Here is a 21,024-nt window from a genome sequence, read left to right as displayed (position 1 = left end):
TAACTTCGCACCCACTGTTTACACCTTTAAGGGCTGCTGTTCTCTGACTACTAACCAGGTTAAAAATATGTTCTGTCGATAAAAGTTATATATTTAAAAGTTATTCACATTCCCTTAATATTTCACTGTGTGCATCTCAGACTGAACTGAAGGTGGTTTTTGAAATCGGCAAGAGCGTATTTCCAGAAACCTTCATATATTCTTCCTAATTCAATTAAGATATACTATGAGAACAGTACATTTTACATTGAGTAGCTTAGTAAAGTATCTCCAGATGTGATGCATCCTAATGTCCTACTTACAAATACAAATCCATTTTAACTACAAAGCAGAATTAGAGCGGGGGAAATAGGAATGGACTGTGATAGAACAAAATATCATTAAAGTTTATAAGACTGCAGCTCTGTAATAAGACACTGAGAAAAATACAACAAAAAATACAACTTTTGACTGTTCAATCCTTGGAAACATTTAACAGGTGTGTTTTTATTAACAATCTTTGTAACATTTATGATTTAAAACTGAGTTTAATGAATGTAACACAAAATCTATTATATTCAAGCATCAGTCAACAATTCTTCTCAGTTCAAGATCAAATAAACTAAACTGCAACCTACTACTACTACTTCTATATAACCGCACAGGCTTGTTTGTGTGCTAAAATGGGGCAAAGTGACAATATATGTCTAAACTAGAAGCAAAATAACTGCCCCTAAAATAAGCAAATAGCATCACTCTGCACTGACAGTTTGCCCACATTTAAATGAGACCGGATACATTCGTTTAGGGGAAGGCCACCCATAATTATTTATATCTTTACTAAACTAAAGCCAGAGCAAATAATTTGGTGTTGTCATTTACCAGCACTTTTTGCATTATGCAAGTTGTGCTGAAGAAATACCATCTGTTGAAACCTATTTTTTTGGTGCATGGGTATCAAAGGGGAAAATCGTGGCCTATTTTGCTGGTTAGTTAACACAAAAAATTTGTCAAAAGTGTCAAAGAAATTCATCCTCCCCTCCAGTGATGCCTGCCAGATATTTTTGCTAGTATATTTTCTACTGAAATAAATTTTCAAAATAATTTTTAAAAACATGTTTTACATTTTTTAAATACAGAATTCAAAGCTCATGGTTTTGGAACATTCCAAAAGGTGCATTGCATGCAGAGGTTAATGAACATAATACAAATAAACTCTGAAGAAAAGTCAACCATATGCAAATGGCGAGCCATGGAAAGTTACCATTCCACCACGCCCATGCAGTTGAGCAAGCAGTCACTGTTCAAAATAGGACTGCACACAACCTTGTTCAGATACAGCTTAAACCTTGTATCAATCTGAGTCTAAAAGGAGGACATCCACCAGTGAAACCTAGGACTTCCTGTTGTAAGCGGGTGGGACTAAGTTCATGTCATCAAAAATGAGCATAGGAATGTACTGAGTGTTGTCTGAAATGACAACACTCAGTACACTCAGTACCCAAGCTATCGCAGTTTCATCTTTTATGGCAAGAAGTCAGAGTTTGAGGCATAGCCATGCTTTCATGCAGCAAAAAACTTTTGGATAAATATTGATCTTCAATGCTTTAAGATTAAACTGAGTCATTTTGAAGTCTGTAAGCGAAAAGCTGTAGGAATGGTTTACTCAGATACAAGATCTGTAAAAGAGACAAAATGGCAGCTTTGATCCAAAATGGCTGACTTCTTGTGAGGTGTAGACCATGGTCTGGTCAGGAGACTTTTTTGAAGCTCCTAAGAAGCTGCATATGTTGTTGTATTGAATTTCATAATCCTCGGTCAAAGAATAGCTCGGTGCTGATTTTTTTAGTACTGCTAGGGGGTGCTGTGAAGGAATTCAGCCACACGCATTAAATATTTCTCTACACATCTCTCGGGGCTTGGACCCATACTAAATTTGGTGCAGATCAGATGAAAATTGGGGAAATTAGAGTCAGACATTTTGGCCATGGCATGAGATCCGATTTCGCCATGCTACCACAGCCACACCCTCTGACCCAAAGTCTGAGTAATAGAAACTAAGATAGACCAACTTCTGTCACTCGGGACAGTTCCATTTGTATTAAGTGAAGGTGCAATACAATTATCTGTATTTTTTTTTTCTAGCGGGACTGGATCGTTCTTTATAGAGCAATATTGTAAAAAAGACTGATTCCCGTACCAATAAAATTATGTTAGAAACATTTGTGTCTATATATCTAAGTCTGCCAGAAAACTGACAAGCGCAGTAGGCTAAATCCTGTTGAAGCACCTTGATATTGGGGCAGGCCAATCAGTGTTTAAATCATGAACATCTGAAATGGTAATGCACATCCCCAACATGCTCTCTGTAGACAGTGTGGGGCACAAATCCTCTGGCCCCAAGCTCGGATCGTATGATCAAAATACGTTTACGTTCTGCCGGCAAGTGTGCAACTAAGGCAAATTTCTTTGTATAATACGTTTCAGATCAAGGACAAATCAAAGTGCATTACATGATTAAAAATGTTGGGAAAAAACCCCAGAATAAAAGCAAGTAAAAAAACAGTTGGAATAAAAAGTAGGAAAATTTAAACAAAATAAAACAGGAAAATGTAATCTAGCGTTCGTTGTCGTTGCTCGCTTGATGTGAATCTTTTCTGTTCAATAAATGAACATTATGAGTGAGCCTTTATTTGTAATTTTATGTATAAAAATTTGGCGTTCTGATCCTCGGCTGAAGAAGCTGGGTCTTGAGACGTGGAATGTCACCTCTTTGGTGGGGAAGGAGCTTGAGCTAGTGCACGAGGTTCAGAGGTTCCGGCTAGAGATAGTCGGACTTACCTCTGGAACCAGTCTCCTTGAGAGGGGTTGGATATTCTTCCGCTCTGGAGTTACCCCTGGTGAGAGGTGTCAAGCAGGAGTGGGCATACTTGTTGCCCCTCATCTTGGTGCCTGTACGTTGGTGTTTACCTCAGTGAACTAGAGGTTGGCCTCCCCCCGCATCCATGTGGGGGGACGGGTTCTGACTGTTGTTTATGTTTATGCGCCAAACAGCAGTTCAGATTATCCGCCCTTTTTGGAGTACTTGAAAGGGATACTAGAGAGCACCTCCCCTGGGGACCTGCTTGTACTGCTGCAGGACTTCAACACTCACGTGGGCAATGACAGTGAGACCTGGCGGGGTTGGGAGGAATGGCCCACCTGATCTGAACTCAAGTGGTGTTCTGTTGTTGGACTTCTGTGCTCATCATGGATTGTCTATAATGAACGCCATGTTCAAGCATAAGGGTGTACATATGTACTCTTGGCAGCAGGACACCCTAAGCCGTAGTTCAACGACTGACTTTGTTGTTCTTTCATCTGACCTGTGGCCGCATGCTCACCGAGTTGGCTCTGATGGTGGGGGAGAAAGCCGGTCAGACCTGGCAGGCCCAAATGTATTGTGAGGGTTTGTGAACATCTGGCAGTCCCCCGTGAGACAGAGCTTTAACTCCCACCTCCGGGAGAGCTTTGAACACGTCCCGAGGTAGGTGGAGGACATTGAGTCTGAGTGGACCATGTTCCATGCCTCTATTGTTGAGGCGGCTAGTCGCAAGGTTGTTGGTGCATGTCACGGTGGTAACCCTCGAACGTGCTGGTGGATACCAGCGGTGAGGGAAGCTGATAAGCTGAAAAAGGAGTCCCATAGGACTTTTTTGGCCTGTGGGACTCGGAAACAGCTTATACCGGCAGTCAAAGTGGCAGGCGGCTCAGCTGAAGCAAAAACTTGGGCGTGGGAAGAGTTTGGAGAGGCCATGGAGAAAGACTTCCATGCGTCTTTGAGGCGATCCTGGTCCACTATCCGGCGTCTCAGAAGGGGGAAGCAGTGCAGTACCAACACGTTTTATAGAGGGGGTGGCGTGCTGCTGACCTCGACTCGGGACGTCGTGTGTAATCCCACCAACACGGGTTCCATTGAGGAAGCAGAGTCTGGGGACATTGGGTCGGGTTCTCCCATCTCTGGTCACCGAGGTGGTAAAAAGCTTCTTGTTGGCAAGGCCCCGGGGTGGATGAGATTTGCCCTGAGTACCTTAAGGCTCTGGATGTTGTAGGGGTGTGTTGGTTAACACTACTCTGCAATATTGCGTGGGCATCGGGGGCAGTTCCCCTGGATTGTCAGACAGGGGTGGTTTGGAAGGTGTGTTCCAACTATAGAGGGATCATTCTCTTAAGCCCTGGTAAGGTCTATTTCGGGGTTCTGGAAAGGAAGGTCCGTCGGATAGTTGAATCTCAGATTCAGGAAGAGCAGTGTGGTTTTCGTCCTGTCCGTGGAACACTGGAACAGCTGTATACCCTCAGCAAGATCCTGGAGGGTGTGTGGGAGTTTGCCCAACCAATCTTCATGTGCTTTGTGGATTTGGAGAAGGCATTCGACCGTGTCCATCGGAGGGTCCTGTAGGGAGTACTCCAGGAGTATGGAGTACCGGGCCCTCAAATAAGGGCTGTTAGGTCTCTGTATGGCCGGTGTCACAGCTTGGTCTGCATCGTTGGTAGTAAATTGGATTCTTTTCCAGTGATAGTTGGACTCTGCCAAGGTTGTCCTTTATTGCCGATTTTGTTCATAACCTTTATGGACAGAATTTGTAGGCGCAGCCAAGTTGTTGAGGGCACCCGTTTTGGTGGCCTTAAGATTGCATCTCTGCTATTCATGGATGACGTGGTTCTACTGGCTTCATCAGGTCGTGATCTACAGCTCTCACTGGAGCAGTTCGCAGCTGAGTGTGAAGCGGCTGGGATGAGGATCAGTGCCTCCAAATCTGATACTATTGTCTTGAGCTGGAAAAGGGTAGAGTGCCTTCTCCGGGTTGGGGAGGATGTACTGCCCCTAGTGGAGGAATAGTATCTTGGGGCCTTGTTCACGACTGAGGGGAAGATAGAGCGGGAGATTATCAGGCGGATTGGTGTTGCATCTGCTGTGAAGATGCTGCTGTACCGGTTGTGGTGAAGAGAGAGCTGATCCAAAAGGCAGACCTCTTCATTTACCGGTCCATCTATGTTCCTACCCTCATCTATGGTCATGAGTTTTGAGTCTTAACTTGAAAGAATAAGATCCCAGATACAAGTGGCCGAAATGAGTTTTCAACATAGTGTGTCTGGGCTCTCCCTTAGACATAGGGTGAGGAGCTCAGTCATCCGGGGAGGACTCAGAGTAGAGCCACTGCTCCTCCACGTCGAGAGGAGCCAGTTGAGGTGGCTTGGGCATATGGTTAGGATGCCTCCTGGACACCTCCCTGGTGAGGTGTTCCAGGCATGCTGGAGGGACTATGTTTCTTGGCTGGCCTGGGAACACATAGGGATTCCTCCGAAGGAGCTGGCCCAAGTTACTGAGGAGAGTGAAGTATGGGCCTCCCTACAGAAGCTGCTACCCCATGTCCCGACCCCGGATAAGCGGAAGAAAATGGATGGATGGATGGATTTTGTGCCCCACTTAACTTATCATGCCAGAGACGGCACTGCTTGTTACTTCTATTTAATCTTAGCTTCTTCTTGCTCAGGCTCATCATTGTCTTTTTTGTTTTTTTTAAAAAAAACATTATCCAAACAAACTGTGACACCCAGACTGATTGAATTTGATTATGGTTGGATGCCATAGTGCACCAAGTTGTTGTTTGCCAATCCTCCCAAAACAAATTAAGAAGAAGAGGAAAATTAGGAAAAACATAGCCAATGAATGTAGCGTAGCATGAAGATGTATGTAGTAGAGACTAGACAGAACATGAGCAAAATGTGCCAACCAAGCACCAGTGAAGTGATTGATAGCCAAAAAAAAGCAGACTCTTGTACATCTTTAGCCATATATTGAAGAATTTTTAAAGATGGTTAGATGCAAATTAAAAATTAACATTATTGCCATTAGCTTATTGAACAAAATACATATTATGAAGGTATCAATTGGGATACTTGGTTGTTTGTTTTCTGATTAATTAATTGTTCATTATATTTCAGATGTGTCCAAAGTGCGGCCCAGGGGCCATATGTGGCCCCTGGACTGATTCTGTGCAGCCACAAATGGTAATTAAAGAAAGGTTTGGCCCTGCTTTGATTAGAGCAAATGTATTACAGAAAAGTTAAAATCCTACAATGTAAAATGGTACAACTCATTTGTTATTGTCTTTTAATAACCATGCTTTTTACATACTCTTTAATTTCTGAGTAAACAGGACCACATATATTCAATGGCTTACTTAAATGCAGAATATGATGCACCAAAATCTGCCTTTCATTAATTTATTAAAATTGTCTAAATTACAGCAAGGGTCTTCAAAGAAAGACTGACTTAATTTCTGCAATTTTTTTTCAATCAAGCACAAAATAATTTGCAAACTGGACGGCCTCATTTCAATAAGGCAACCATGTAAAATCCTTTTGAGTTTTTATTTACCATGATTTACACATGCCTTTTCTAAAGAAAGGCTGACTAGTTTGTTTAATGATAACATTGCAAGGTTTAGTAATAGTTTTTTAAATTATATTTTTTGGCCCTTGAATACTTTTGACCACACAATGTTGGTCCCTGTGACAAAATGTTTGGACATCGCTGTGGTCTAGGCAACCATATGAGGGTAATTGTTACTACTAAGTCTGCCCTGAATACACAAATTTTGTCCAGTTTTGTTATCATATATCTGTTGCCCTCACAGATTCCTGCAGCTGAGTCTGGATGTACATTTACATTCCAATAAAGGGTATTGATAACTTGCCCCTGCAGTTTGACTTCTCGCTACGCGTTGCCAGGTCGAACTTCTCCTTTAACCGTCTCAGTTGTTGTGTCCTTGGGCAAGACCTTTCACCTGCTCTCAGTAAAATGTCTGCTTTACCCTCTGTCGATGGTCAGAGAGCCCAGTGGTGGTGATTGTATGGCAGTCTTGCTTCTGTCATGTATAAATTGGGCCTGAGGATGCTACTTTAATGTTACTCTGGATTTTTTTTTACAATTTCATGAGAACTTGTTTAGTTCTGAAATATTTGTCTGACAAACCATGTTAGTACTGCCCTCTTAGGGTTGAACGATAGCTATCACAGTTGAATTTTCCTAATGGTTCAAACAGTACATGCTTTCCTCACTGGTACATGCTTTTGTCAGCATAGCAGCATGTAACAGCATCTCAGCCAGACAAATATGCCCTGTCGCTCCTGTGGCAAGTCAGACTCAGGAGTTGGAATCATGAGCATTGGGACCATGGATTGATAGTGTTTAGCATTTGTTTCTGCTTTGAACCTTAGCCCATGACAGCAATGATGCTAAAATCACTTTACGATTCAGAAGCAGAAACCATTCTGTTTTCCTCCGCCCCCGCCCTTAAAGATCCACAAAAACCTAGGATTTTGAGAACTTTAGATACCCATCCCTTCTGAACAAACTCACTAAATTTCAAGCCGATTTATCAAAATCTCTATGAGGAGTTCAATCAAATCCAGAGGCTAGATACGGTCAAACTGTCATGCTGCAGCCTTGTCTTCAGTACCATAGACATTTTAGGGGCACGTTTCACTCTCCATACACTCCAGTCTCCTCTCCACCTCAGTAATTATCTACACATGTCTGTTATCAATCAGCCACATTCAGCACACCTGTCAGCCTCACTATTTAAGCTCCCAGTATTCAGTCCTTCATTGTCGGTCCGTCTGCTAATTCCTGTTCACTTCTGCCAACTACAGTTTCTGCTGCTTACCTTATCCAGTTCTCATCCAGCCCGAAGTCCCTTCATCTCCGCCTGCTTGCTGTGGTTCTGGTTCTGATCTCACTCCGGCCCTCCATTCTGTCGTGCTGGTGGTCAAGTCTGGTTTCAAGTCTCCATTCTGCTGTGCTTCTGGTTCTGCTGCCTCCGTGCTCTGGTTCTGTCCTGCCTGCTAGTTCCTGCCTTCACCATCCTCCTGCTTCAGCTCAATAATGACTCTTGGTTCCTTCCGCCACTATCCACAAACTTTAATAAACTGTTAAACTTACTCTGTTGTGGTTGTGTTTGGGTTTAGTAAACAAATCATGACAGAACGGACCGACCACATGAACCCAACACCCACACAGAGCCTCCATGCAGGAGCTCGTGCGAGGGATCTTGCTCCACTCTCGGGCAACAGCGCAGCAGGACAGCTCACAGACCAGTCCCAGCATTGTTTGGAGATCCTACCCTCGCTCAGTCCACCTTCGAGGCAGCTGGGCACGTTGGGTCAGGTTCGGAAGATATGGAAGAGTCAGCCTGAGCTCTTTCCCCTCTTTGAATCTACGGGGCTGATGGAGGAGCTGGAGTGGATACACAAGGCTGCTTTCACTCAGCTCTTCGGCCTCCTACCTGTTCCTCCAATCCTGCCGCTTCCACCGCTGCTGCTGCCGAGTCCGCTTCAGCTCCCGCCACGGATCCAGCCTCAGTTGATCTCGCTCCTGCCGCTGCAATGGTTCCTGCCGCTGCTGTAGCTCCTGCCGATGCTGCCCCCACTTCCTTATCACTAGCAGCAGCCACTCTCTCGCCACCCGGCTCCTCTCGACGGAGGTGTCGGGCTCAACAATGCCGGAACACACCTGCTGCTCAACCTGAGACTAAGCTGGTTGGCACAGCTGTGATCCCTCCGCTTGGAGCTGAAGTCACCTCCACGTCCCTGGTGAGTCAGTCCGACGGCGTTTCGGCTGCCCCAGCGAGCCAGAGCAGAAGCCGTCTCGTTCCCCGTCATCTTTGTCATCACCTCCACGACACTCAGCTGGCTCCCCGGGTGAAGTTTTCAGCCGCTGCTCGGAGGTCCACGCCTTGACTGGCCAAAGCGCCCCAGGTCCATAAGACCCAGCTGTGGGACTTCTTTTATGGGGATAGGGATGACCTGCTTCCCTGTCAGTCTGCACTCACGTCAGAGGCTGAGGTTTTCGTTATCCCACCACACTGCTTCAGCAGAAAGTCCAGACCCGGCTCAGCCTGCAGCCAAGGACTCTGTCCCTGCTCAGCCCACAGCCAAGGACTCTGTCCCAGCTCAGCCTGCAGCCAAGGACTCTGTCCCTGCTCAGCCCACAGCCAAGGACTCTGTCCCTGCTAGCCCGCAGCCAAGGACTCTGTCCCTGCTCAGCCCGCAGCCAAGGACTCTTTCCCTGCTCAGCCCGCAGCCAAGATTTCAGTTCCCAGTCCGGTGTCCAATGCAGGTGATGGGCACGCCAGTCTGTCATCTGACGCGGGTGATGAGCACGCCAGTCTGCCATCCGACGCGGGTGATGAGCACGCCAGTCTACCGTTCGACGCAGGTACGGAGCACGCCATTCTGGTGTCCATCGCGGGGACCCAGGAGGGTCCGCCGCCTACCATCGACGCAGGGATCCAGGAGGGTCCCCCGTCCACCGTTGACGCGGGGACCCAGGAGGTTCCACCTTCTGCCATCGACACGGGACCCAGGGGGGTCCACCGCCTCTTGTAGCCCGTAGCCCGGGGCCTTTTGTAGCCTGTAGCCAAGCGTTTCCCGCAGCCAGGCACTTTCTGAAGCTGGTAGCCCAGGTCCTCCTTAAGCTTGTAGCCTGTGGTCTCCTGAGACTTGTAGTCTGATCCCGTCTGAGTTCCGTAGTCTGATCCCATCCGAGTTCCGTAGTCTGATCCCGTCCGAGTTCCGTAGTCTGATCATGGGACCGCCGCCAGGGTCCTGTAATCCTGTGACCACTGTAGTCTGTAGCCCTTTGAATTCTGTGGCCTGTAGTCCTTAGCTGGTAGCCGGGTGCTCATCCACCACTGGCCACACCAGACCGTGCCGCTTCATTCAGGTCGATCTCCGCGATGCCCAGGTCTAGCTCAACCTCGTCGGGGTCGCCCACTGCGACGCCCCTGTCTAGCTCTGCCTTGTCGGGGTCGCCCACCACGATGCCCCAGTCTACCTCAGCCTCGTCGGGGTCGCCCACCACGATGCCCATGTCTAGCTCTGCCACGTCGGGGTCATCCTCCGCGACGGATGTTGCAGACTCTACTGCTCCGTCGCCGAGGTTGCCCACCAGAGACCCCTCCTCCTGGTCATCTGTCACCGTCCCAGGCCTTCCTTCGTTCGCACCGTTGGGGTAGATTTGTTTTTTTGTTTCTTTGTTTTTTGGACCATTACCCACCGTCCAGTGCTTCCCTCCGCCCACCCTGCGTGGGTCGTTTTTTGTCTTTGTTTTTTATCAGAGACTCTAGCCCCCCGTCCTATGCCTCCCTCTGCCCACCCTGGGGTGGGTCTTTTCTCTCTCCTTTTGGCCGTCTGGTAGCCAGCCCCTGGGGGAGGGGTAATGTCATGACGCAGCCTTGTCTTCTGCACCATAGACATTTTAGGGGCACGTTTCACTCTCCATACACTCCAGTCTCCTCTCCACCTCAGTAATTATCTACACCTGTCTGGTATCAATCAGCCACATTCAGCACACCTGTCAGCCTCACCATTTAAGCTCCCAGTATTCAGTCCTTCATTGTCGGTCCGTCTGCTAATTCCTGTTCACTTCTGCCAACTACAGTTTCTGCTGCTTACCTTATCCAGTTCTCATCCAGCCTGAAGTCCCTTCATCTCCGCCTGCCTGCTGTGGTTCTGGTTCTGATCTCACTCCGGCCCTGCAAGTATTTACCTAGTCATTCTGTCGTGCTGCTGGTCAAGTCTCCATCCAAGTCTCCATTCTGTTGTGCTGCTGGTCTAGTCTGTTCCAAGTCTCCATTCTGTCGTGCTGCTGGTCAAGCCTGGTTCCAAGTCTCCATTCTGTCGTGCTGCTGGTCAAGTCTGGTTCCAAGTCTCCATTCTGCTGTGCTTCTGGTTCTGCTGCCTCCGTACTCTGGTTCCGTCCTGCCTGCTAGTTCCTGCCTTCACCATCCTCCTGCTTCAGCTCAGTACTGACTCTTGGTTCCTTCCGCCACTATCCACAAACTTTAATAAACTGTTAAACTTACTCTGTTGTGGTTGTGTTTGGGTTTAGTAAACAAATCATGACAGAAACAGAGTAAAAATTGCATGTTCAATCAAAGATGGCAGACTTCCTGTTTGTTATGGGGCATGGGTGCATGAGAGATTATGGTGGGTCATTGGAAGTTCTTTAGGTGTACCAGATTTCATACCTTTATGACAAACTAAGCTAAATGAAGAGGGTGTTTTGAAAATTTCAAGGGGGTGCTGTGGAGCACTTTCTTTTGACTTTTGCAAAACCTTTAAAATGTGTCATTTTACACCAGGACTGATGCAAATATTTGGTAGGTTTCCAAAAAGCTAATTCTTTTGATAGGAGAATAATAATAATAATAATAAACAATAAAATTACAATAAGCCTTTGAAGTGCTTAGCTCCTATTTTCTTCTGCAGTAAACAATAAAAGGCAATATCGCATGAACATGTCCTTTTTAAGTATTTATTTATTCGTCTATACCCATTTGTCCTTGCTGGATTATGGGTACTCGCGAGAGCTATTGTGAAAGCAACAATGCCCACGTGCATGGCAGTTGGATGTTCCAATACAACGGGTAAAAGTGTAAAAAAACATTAGTTTTTTCACCTTTCCAATTCATGATCCACCACGGGTTCTTTTGTTGGATTGCCTACTTGAAGAGGGAGGATTTGCCATCGAACATCTGGCTAGAGAAAAAACACGTCGTGTGTAGCCAACATTTCAAAGAAGAATGTCTTCGAAATGACATGAGAGCGAGACTTTTCGGTAGGGTTTTCTTTTTTATAATGTAGAATTTGCCGGGACATTTGTTTTCCCGACCAGAGGGGCGGAGTGATACGACACACTTGGAAAGAATGCTCACTGTTGTGAAAGCCCACTTATTTTATGCGACTTTGGTCTTATTTTTTTCTAAAGTTACTTGTAAATTTAATGAGTTGCGGATTGCAGTTTTTTGGGCTTGTTTCTGAAAGTGAAGTCGCTTGTTTGGGCTCTAAACTAAGTGACGGTGAAAAATCCCTCCGCCTCATAACGCACTGGAGCTCATCCTGACAGGAGCAGAGTAAACTCAGAAGGAGCCGCTCTGCCCGTATTTTCTGCAGTTTATGGCTGCAATAACTGATGATAACTGCTGAAAGTAGATTAGGCGGTGATGATCACCATTTTGGACAGAGATTGGTTCTAAAGATGAGTTCTATACTCATATTATAACATTGCAGAACCCAGCCCATAAACTGTACTTTAATGCTTATTTGTTGTCTTTTTATGTCTCTAAAATGTAAAATTAGTATTACTTTAAATCTAAATGCTTAATACCATGTCTATCTTTGTTTAAGAGGTTAAAAAAACATTTCGGCATGAAAACGGATGTTTATTTACAAGGGGACAGATAGGGCATTGGGACTTGCTCAACAGCTGATCCTGCAACCTGACGTCAGAAACTGGGAGGTGGCAGTACTGTTCTTTACCTAGACGGCTGCCCCCATAAAAAGACCTTCAAATGAAAATCACTCTTTTTTTTGAACAAAGACTTTATTTTATTAGATCAATATTCAAAATCAATGATCAATACAGTAAGCCAGATACAACAATTTCCAATACAACCATACAAATAGTTAAACAACAACAACTAAACAAGTCGGTGAGCTGAAAATCCATGACTTTTTTTTTTTACATGGGGGATGAAATAAAGGAGAAGTCTTTCTCAAGTGACTTATTTTTATCACAACAGAGATATATGTTAAGTCTACCTATAAAGTACGTACCTGTGTGTTTACAATTATCTTACTTACAATATTAATTGGAAATATGTCTTCAAAGGACTCCATCTTTTCTCAAATAAACCAGTGGACAAGTTTAATTTTGCTGTTATTTTCTCCATCGTATAAACATTCACTAGTTTCTCTTTCCATTGATTTACAGTAGGGGGTAAAGGTTTATACCAACCTACTGTTATCATTTTTTTGGCTACGAGAACAAGGATACCAAATAAGTATTGTTCTTCTTTACTTAAATTATTTAGGGGAATTCCAAGAACAAAGATCCGGGGGTTCCAATCAATATAAGTGTGCAAGATATTTGAAATTTCCTCCCTAATTCCCTCCCAGAATTTCTTAATCTTTGGGCAATCCCAAAAGACATGAGTATGATCTCCAACTAGTCTGCACTGTCTCCAGCACAAATTTGATTTAGTTTGATCAAATTTGGAAATAATATACAGAGTTTTGAAATATCTAATGATTATTGTCCAATAAAATTCTCTCCATGTTGGACTGTTAGTCAGTTTATGTCCAGTTACACACACTTGCTCCCACTCTTCATCTTCAATCACATCATTCATTTCTAGTTCCCATCTTTCTTTTATCCCAGGAGGTCCTCCCGACAGGCACGGCTGTAAGCATTTGTATAGATTTGACACAGTATTCTTAGATTTTTTTCCTTGGTGATCTTTATAAAGAATAGTTCTAAATCAGTAGGTCTTGACTGAAGAAGGGACCATTCGCTGTGGGACATCAGGTAAATTCTCAATTGTAAATATCTATAAAAATCAGATGTGCTCAACCCATACTTCTCTTTAATCTGGTTGAAAGATTTCAGAATCTCCCCTTCAAACAAGTCATCAATAAAAATTAAATTCTTGTTTTGCCAGATTCGAAATCCTGGATCTTATTGCCCTGGTTTAAAGTCTATTATATCCACAATTTTTGAAGCTCTGGAAATAGATTGGGGAGCTTTCATATTTTTTCTAATCCTGTTCAAAGTCCTCTGGGTGCTTTTCATCCATATATTCGTAATTTTGTACTTATTCCAGATTTCAGCCCAGCAGAATACAAGGGCCTGTAAAGAAAATTTAGGGCTTGCGCTCTGTTCCAATGTCAGCCATGTTGTTTCTTTATTCTGTGTTAGCCATTCTACACTTGCATGTAGTTGTGCCGCCCAGTAATATAATTTTAAGTTTGGTACATTAAGACCTCCATAAGGTTTACCAATGGTCAATTGAGTAAATTTTATTCTGGCCTTTCTCTTCTGCCAAATAAATGTAGAAATAATTTTTTGCATTTTATTTAATTTTGTTGTTGGAATCCAAATAGGAAGGGCCATAAACAAATATAACAATCTAGGGAGAACATTCATTCTGATTGATTCAATCCTTCTGAAAAAGGAAAGCGGTAAAATATCCCATCTGTCTAAGTCCTTTTGAATTTGGTCCATTAGGTTCTCAAAATTTGCTTTATATAATTTGGAAACATCTGTGGTAATATTGATTCCCAAATATCGAAATCCATTAGGTGACCAGTTGAAATTCACTGACTTGGATAGTTCTGAGGGCCAGGAGCCACTTAGCATCATGGCCTCTGACTTTGATTCATTCACTTTATATCCCGAGACCATACCAAAGTCCTTTAAACATTTTAAAATATTTGGTATAGAAGTTATTGGGTCTCTTTTGTACAGAATAACATCATCAGCATACAGTGATAGTTTGTGAGTCCTGATTTTATCCAGTATGCCTAGTATTGATGTGTCTGTTCTTATTAATTCTGCCAAGGGTTCTATACTGATAGCAAACAGGATTGGTGAAAGGCAGCAACCTTGACGAGTTCCTCTTTTCAAGGGGAAACTTTCTGACATATAACCATTAGTGCGCACTCTAGAGGTTGGACTGGAGTATAGCACCTCAAACCAACTGATAAAGTTTTCATTAAAGCCCATCTTCAATAGGACTTGTTTCAGAAATAACCAGTCCACCCGATCGAATGCCTTCTCGGCATCTAGGCCAAGAAGCATGGATGTGTAAGGGCTTTGTTGACCAATTGAAATTATATTTAGGGTGCGTCTGATATTATTTATTCCGAGTCTATTGGGTACAAAGCCTGTCTGATCACGATTGATAAGTTTATCAAAAATCTTTTGAAGTCTTTTGGCCAAAATGGCACTTAAAATCTTAACGTCATTACACAGCAGACTTATTGGTCTATAAGAGGCGCATTGTGTAGGGTCTTTACCTTCTTTGTATATAACCGAGATGATTGCTTCTGCCCATGTATTAGGTGGATCTTTGGAGCCTAAAGCATGATTAAACACTCTGCATAAGAGTGGGGTAAGTTTAGCCTGAAAGCATTTATAGAATTCTCCTGGGAATCCGTCTGCTCCTGGTGATTTGTTATTTTGAAGCTTTCCTATAACAAATTTTATCTCCTCTTCGGTAATTGTCCCCACTAATGATTTAGTCTCCTCCTCGTCAAGTTTATTAAGATTAATTTGGTGCAAAAATTTCCTAATTCTATTTAATTTGTTAGGATTAGTCTCCGAATTATACAATTGTCTATAGTATTTTGAAAATGCATTTGCAATTTCTTTGGGATGCGATACTAGTCTTTTAGATGCTGGGCACGTAATTTTTTGAACGGTTAGACTTGCCTGTGATTTTCTTAGTTGAAATGCTAATAGTCTACTTGCTTTATTTCCCTGTTCATAGTATTTTTGGTTTGCGAAACGTAAAGCGCCCTCTGCTTTATAAGTGAGTAACTCATTCAAAACCTGTCTACATTTTCTAAGTTCCTGTAATACATTGTCTTCATTTGTTCTTTTGTGTTTAGTCTCAAGTTTCTTAATCTGTTCTTGTAAGTTTTCTTGTTTTTTCTCACGTTCTTTTTTAACTTTTGAAGAAAATGAAATAATTTTACCCCTCAAGTATGCTTTGGCTGTGTCCCATAGGATACATGGTGAAATCTCGTCCGTATCATTAATATCTAAAAAGAGATTTAGTTTGTCTTTTATATATCAGATTGTGTCTGGGTTATTTAAAAGTGATACATTCAATCTCCAGTTTTCTCCAGGTCGATATTTAAAGACATTATCATAGGTCCATGATCTGAAACAGTTTGAGGTTCAATGTGACAATCCACCACTCTGTGGGTTGCTTGTTTGGGAATACAAAAGAAGTCTATTCTCGAATGGCTTCTATGAACCTTTGAGAAGTGAGTCTCTAAACTTTGGGTGTTTTGCATGCTAGATATCAACCAGCCCCAACTCCTCTATCAGACTCTTCAACGCTTTTGTTTTCGATAGTTGATATTTTTGTTCTGCTGGAAATTTGTCCATGTAATGATTCAAGACACAATTGAAGTCTCTCTAAATTAATCTCTCCTTTTGAGTGACCCGCTAAAATTTGGGCTAGCTCTTTAAAAAAAACCTGGATTATTCTCATTTGGGGCGTAAATATTCATAATTGTAAGAGAGGTTCCCCCAATTGAACCAACCACCATTATCCAGCGGCCTTCTTTATCTTTAAGTACGTTTTCTGCTACAAAGCACAAAGAATTATGGAACAGTATTGCTCCTCCTCTTTTTTTGTAGTTTCCATAAGATGCACTAAATATCTGTCCCACCCAGTCTCTCTTTAGTTTAGCATGTTCTATCCCATTTAAATGAGTTTCTTGTAAAAGCCCAATTGTACAATTCAATCTTTTTAATTGTGTTAATTTTTTTTTCCTTTTTATAACGTGATTTATTCCATTAATATTGTAAGTAACAATTTTCAAAGTTGTCATATATATATATGAAAACAAAAAGAAAGTTACATCCTTCCAGCAATATGTTGATCTCTATGCAAATATCTTTAACTGTTAAAGTCAGTTCGCCGAAAAACAATGAACATAGTGAACAAGTAGTCAGATCTTCATTTTCACAGAACTTCCAAGTATTCCATGTGCTGCCCTTTTGGTAAACATAGGCAACACACTCCTGATGTAAATTGGACAAGGATAATGGTCCCCCTGGGCGGATTACACCACGTGTGTAAGCAGTAGACCCCATAGTCTCCTATTCTACTGCACCAAATGCCCGATAAAAAAAAAAAAAAAAAGAGAGAGGAGGAAAAAGGGAAGAAAGTAAAACACTCACTGCGAAAACGCCAACCGATAGTCCATAACTATTAATATAATATTATACCTGCATGTCCTTATTTATATTTTTAATAAGATCCACCTTTGAATAAAATCTCTGCTATACCAGGGTAGAATCAGGTAAAACATTACTGCCTCAACCCTGCTTGTGCTGATCCACCGAGTTTAGTATGGCCCTGATGTCCATATTATCCAGACCTGGGTCAGCCCTTCCACGTCTCTTGGGTCTGCCAGCTGTTGTGTAGCAACTCTCTCTGCATGACGTCCCGCTCATCCATCTCCACCTGGATCCCGAGCTCCTTCAGAGTGGATTGGGCCTCCAACAGAGAGGAGAAGGTCTTGACACCCTTCTCCAAAAACAGTCTAAGTTGAGCCGGGTATGGTGCCTTTATATTGGGTTCCTTCAGCTTTTTAATGACTTGACGTACTTGTTTTCTTTTTCTCTGCACTTCGGTGGAGTAGTCTTGGTCAAAGAAAACTTTGTTTCCCCGAAACTCTGTATTCCGCTACTTCCACGCACACTGTAGTACCAGCTGCTTAACATTGAAATCCAAAAAGCGAACTATTATGGATCTCGGTGGAGAATTCGACGCCGGCTTCGGAACTGTGGCTCTATGGGCTCTCTCAATGCAAATATCCGTACCTTCAGGTAGCTTCAGCGCAGATTTTAAAAAGTCTTTAATAAACGGGATCATCTCTTTTCCTTCTGAATCTTCCTTTATCCCATACACTCTTATATTGTTCCTGCGCATCCTATTCTCTGTATCGTCCAGTTTTGCGGTTGTTTTGGTGTCTTTTTTGAGCAGGTAAGCTAGCACCCTTTCCTGTTGTAGGCCACGATCTTCTGCGTTACTCACTCTCTCTTCCGCTGTGTTTAGTCTCTCTTCCAGTGCATCGATCCTCTTTTTTATTTCTGCAATCGATGCTTCCATTCGGGATTGGGATTCTAAAATGTCTCGTTGTGCCGTTCCAGATTCTTCTCAAAATTTGCGGAGCTCTGTTAGCATTAACAAGTCGGTCCCTGTTTCATTCTGAGTTAAGCTAGCATCCAGTGTTAGCTGTTTCTGTGTCGTCTTCGCATCATCACTTTTCCCCATCTTCTGTTCTCTTCTTGTAGTCTTTTGTGACGAGGTCATTGTGGTAGCGTCTTCTGGATAGATAGGTGGAGTTAAATTCTAATAACAGGCAAGTTTAGAGTTATTTCGGTCGGAGCGTGTCTGCGAGCGTCTCTACTCAGGCATGCCGGAAGCGGAAGTCCATGAAAATCACTCTTAATTAAAAAACCTTATCATTTATTGAACAGTATGTAATCATTTTATATTTAAAGTACTTTGAGCAGTTTGAATTCTGATTTTGACCGGACTTCTCCTTTACTGTTGCTGCAAGCTGTCACTGTTTTAGCCCCATAAGATAAAGCTTAATGCTATGTATCAGAGGAATAGATTTTGAATCTGCCTGTGTTATTGGATAGACATTTGTTGTTAATTGGAGCTAGGTACTTACACTGAATCGAATTGAAATTAATCCTTAACATACTAAGCTTCGAATGCAGCAAGTTTAGGAGTACTCCAGATTGTAGAATTATTTAGATTATAACATTACAATGTCAAAGTTAAAGTCAGCTTTAATGTCAATTCTTCACATTCACCAGACATACAAGGACTCGAGAGGACGTTTCTCATTCACCAACAGTGAAACAGATAAAGTGCACAGGCACAACAGATAAGGTCAGTTCCTAATACTAAAATTTAAACATTCAATTTTACAATAAAATGTACAATAATATAAAATATACAATACTTATGCTAGTGCAAAAAGGCACATGGTAATGGCAGCAGACAAATAATAATAATAATAATAATAATTATTATTATTATTATTATTATTATTACCAGTTATGATATATATATTAGTAACAGTAACAGTGCAAAAGAACAGTAAAGTAGTGCAGGAGACATTTCGTCCGGAGTGATTTTTTTTTTTTGAGGGAGGGGGGTCAGCTTCCTGACAGCCTGGAGGATGTGGCTGTAAGGAGAGAGAGGGGAGAGAGTTTAGCTTCCTGACAGCTTGGTGGATGAAGCTTTTTGTGAATCTGGTGGAGCAGGCAAGAGCCTGAACAGACAGTCAGTCTATTACATGACAACACACACACGCACAAAGACTGTCTGTCTGTGTGTGTCTGTCTGTCTGTCTCTCTGTCTGTCTCTGTCTTTCACACCCACATGCATGCACGCACATATACAATCTCTCTCCAACTCCAAGGCTAGGCTGCTTCACTAAGACCACAACCAAACACAAGGCCTACATACAGGACTATTTATAAAATAGCCTCTTACGTTAAGTTAGAATCGACCAAAGATGCCTCGGCTCAACTTCTTGTGGTTGCCGTCCTGGTTTCCAGGAAGAAGAGAGGCGATGTCCTGCTTTAATCCAGCTTCTGACGAATGGAACTGGGTCGAGTTTGTCCAGAGGAGGTCAGTTGAGGTCCACAAAAAAGAGTGAAGACATGCTGTCTTCGCGCAATCTGTTCCGCGCTTCCAATGTTTTCCCCAGTGCAGTGCACTGTAGTTTCCAGTCTTGAAACTGCTCCACGGCCTCCCTGGTTGGTTCTACAAGCGCTTTCGCAAGGCTGTGTACTTCTGGTTCACCATGCAAAATCAGGTCCTCCTGCTCTCCTGGCCAAAAACGCTTATCAGGAGCTTTGAGCATCAGCACCAAATTTGACTCCGGTAATCGCTTAGTTAGAGACGCAATCACTGATTCATAAAACTGAGACCTGTTTATTTTTGCCCTGCCTTCTATCAGCTCTACGCCTTTAAAAAGGCCAGATAAGACGGCCTTCTTGGTTCATTTCCCCCCACCGGTCGTCTTCATGGCCATCAAAACATTGATAGTTTGTTGGATGGCGAGACTTGAATCCACAAGTAACATTTCTCTTTTCTGCAGCTTGAGAGACAGACTCTGGAGTTCACGCAGGATGTCTTTCATGACAGTCAAATCTTCCACAAATCCTGAGTTAGCAAGGTGCTTCAGAAGTCCCTTGTATTTTTGCCTCTCAAGATCAGTGAGTGATATGTCCTCACTGGCTGTTTTGAAATGGAGTGCTAGTGCACTGGACATCTTTTCCATACTGCTTTTCCTGTTTTAAAGCTGCTGGCGACCCATCTGATGGTGAAGATTTGACCTATTTTCAGTATTTCCATGTCAAGCTCGGCCGCTGCTTCTCTAAGCAATCTGGCGTTCCTGGTTGACTGATTGTAGAGTGAGTATAACTTTGAAATAAAGAACTCAAACTGATTAGTGCCAGCCACTTCTTTAACAGCCAGTTCTAATCTATGTGCCACGCAGTGAACAGACTGCACGTTCGGAAACTTTTCTTTGAGTCTAAAGACAAGCCCACTGGCTTTTCCCGTGAGCACCGCAGCTCCATCGGTGGCAATGCTTATCAGGTGCGTCTTCAAAAAGTCGTCACTCATTCCAGCATTATGTAGACTCGCCATCATTGAGTAATAAATGGATTCAGCATCGACCCCATCTGTAAGTTCCACTAGATCCAGGAAAAAATTGTCTACATCCCCATTACCGCTGAGATCACATCTTATGTAGATTATTACATAGGGACTGCCATGTATGGTGCTTTCATCAATTGTGATTGACACTCGTGAATCAATTTCTTTCACATTGCAGACAAAATTGCAGCGCATTTCCTTGGCAATGTGACTGATTATTTCTGCACATGCATGGTCAGATTTGTGGATATTACCAACTTCGGCTCCATTAAACTCCTGCATTGTCATGAGTGGGTTAAGCTTTTTATACGATAGCCTTTCCTTTTCCACGGTGTAAGCTGTTCTGAACGAGAATGTATATCGGACTGTATATCAATGAAAGCATTGGGGAGGGTGTCTTTCTTTTTCATCTGGGCTATTTCCACTGACCTTGTGTGGGCCTGGCTGTCCCTGTGTTTGTAAATCTTTTTCCGTAGCCTCTTTGCTTCAGAGCTAATAACATCACTGCTGATCCATTCTTCTGCGAGGTGTAAACCCGGTCCCTTTTCAGAGAGTAGCAACGTTTTTGCTTTTTTACACACTAAACACCCCAATTTTCCTGCCTTAATGTCAAGCCAAGGGTTGCGGTCTTTCCATTCGCCCACCTGCTTCGTTGTCCAACCAGCTGGCAAGTCACCTGTGCTAGCAGCAGTAGCAGCTAACGTTACCTCAGCACCAGCTGCGCCTTCGG

At 43.1% G+C, this 21,024-nt stretch overlaps 1 protein-coding gene across 6 annotated transcripts in view; it reads right to left on the bottom strand.

Annotated features, from left to right (window-relative positions):
* Nucleotides 1-21,024, bottom strand: part of nfasca (neurofascin homolog (chicken) a) — a 221,432-nt gene that overhangs the window by 4,411 nt on the left and 195,997 nt on the right. The gene's annotated exons all lie outside the window — the stretch shown is intronic.

The sequence above is a fragment of the Fundulus heteroclitus genome, chromosome 20 (assembly GCF_011125445.2).
Source record: "Fundulus heteroclitus isolate FHET01 chromosome 20, MU-UCD_Fhet_4.1, whole genome shotgun sequence".
Lineage (NCBI taxonomy): Eukaryota > Metazoa > Chordata > Actinopteri > Cyprinodontiformes > Fundulidae > Fundulus > Fundulus heteroclitus.
Note: the sequence above shows the minus strand (reverse complement) of the source record. Positions and strands in the feature narration are given on the sequence as shown.